This window comes from Thalassophryne amazonica, chromosome 2 (assembly GCF_902500255.1).
Source record: "Thalassophryne amazonica chromosome 2, fThaAma1.1, whole genome shotgun sequence".
In the NCBI taxonomy this organism is placed as follows: Eukaryota; Metazoa; Chordata; class Actinopteri; order Batrachoidiformes; family Batrachoididae; genus Thalassophryne; species Thalassophryne amazonica.
The window spans coordinates 133,968,407-133,970,359 of NC_047104.1; positions in this window are offsets into that span (position 1 = coordinate 133,968,407).

Consider the following 1,953-nt stretch of genomic DNA (forward strand, 5'->3'; position numbering starts at 1 on the left):
TATATCAGTGACCGGAGCGCCGCGGTCACGTGGCCACGTGACGTCACAGACCGCGCAGTGATTTTAAGGTTTCATGAAACACAACGAGGACGCGCCTGTGCGTGTGATGTTCTGTTTAGACAAATTTTGATATATTCGATATTACATTAATGATTGTGTTTTACTTTGTGTCAATTCATTGTCTGCATTATATGCGTGTTTATTCTTGTATTTGAAATGTCAAATAAAGTTTTGGAGAAAAAAAAAGCTTTTTTAAGGTCTTTAGCATGTTAGCAGTGGCTAACATTTTTTTTCCCAAAACATTTATTTGGCATTTCAAGATACAAAAATGAAGAAGTATATAAATGCAGACAAATGACACAAAATAGAACACATAAGCATCAATGTAACATAGAATATAAAATTTTGATGTATTCGATAATACATGATTTTTGTTTTACTTTGTGTCAATTTATTGTCTGCGTGTTTATAATTGTATTTGGATTGTCAAATAAAGTTTTGGGGAAAAAAAGAAGCTTTTTAAGCTCTTTACACACGTTAGCAGTGGCTAGCATTTTATTTTTTTCCAAAAATTTTTATTTGGCATTTCAAGATACAAAATGAAGTATATAAATACAGACAATTTACACAAAATAGAACACATAAACATCAATGTAACATAGAATATAAAATTTTGATATATTCGATATTACATGATTGTGTTTTACTTTGTGTCAATTCATTGTCTGCTTGTATATGCACGTTTATTCTTGTATTTTGAAATGTCAAATAAAGTTTTGGAAAAAATAAGCTTTTTTAAAGCTCTTTAGCACACGCTAGCAGCGGCTAACATTTTTTTCCCTAAAATTTTTATTTGGCATTTCAAGATACAAAATGAACAAGTATATAAATGCAGACAGTTATCACAAAATAGAACACATAAACCTCAGTGTAACATAGAATATATAAAACCTTGTCAGTAAAAAAGAAAAAGAAAAAACAAAACAAAGAAATGTATAAGGGTGTTAAGCACAACAGACTCACCCAAGGTCTATAAAAGTCACCAAGGTATTGCAGTGTATATTCAGTTGTGCTACGAAACAAGTTCAGACTTGTATTGCTGCCAGCAAACAGACTAGAAAGAAAGACAAACTCACCTTCATTTCTAAAATCATTGTGCTGTGATAAATATAGTCAAAAGAAAAACAAAAAAATAAGTTGGTTGGTTATCTATTTATTCATTCATTTATTTTATGTTATTCGCCCTACTGAAGTATCCCATAATCCCTTGTGTGCCAGAGAGTCGCTACAGTCAAACAACATAGAGAATCCACATGATGACAATTGTAAATGAATATTATACTACAAAAATGTAATTTTTTATGCTTTTCATCACGTTAAAAAGAGACTGCATGCATGATACCCTGAAAACTTGCTAAAACAATTATAACAAATAATCCATGTCTGCTGCGTTTAATTTGCGTGGAATTTAATAAAAGCAAACCGAATTTCATACATATTATATATATTAGTCTGGAACAAAGAGGACAAACAGTGTTGTAAAGAAAAATAATCATGACGTTACAGAGCAAACTTCACTTTCCCCCAAGCGAACGTAGCTCACAGCAGCTCCCACTGAAAATAATGGAGAGACAGCCTGTGATTCTCGCATGTTTACATAAAACAAATGCAAATAACAACGTCTATAAACCCAGAGAATATATTCATGAGAGTTTTAGGACACAATATAAAAATAGTTTTATGTTGTGATGTTAATAGTGTTATCCGTGTGCAGCGGTTAAAGTGCAGGGTGATCAGAGCGTCTCAATGCAGTTCTCAATGTTACTGAGCTCTCACAGAGCGGCGACCCTCTCCGAGGTTTTGCAGGATTTGAAACATCAATAGGGTGACTTGCATGAGTGTGCTGATTGGAATAAAATAAATCAAATCAAAAATCAGAAAAGACATGCATCC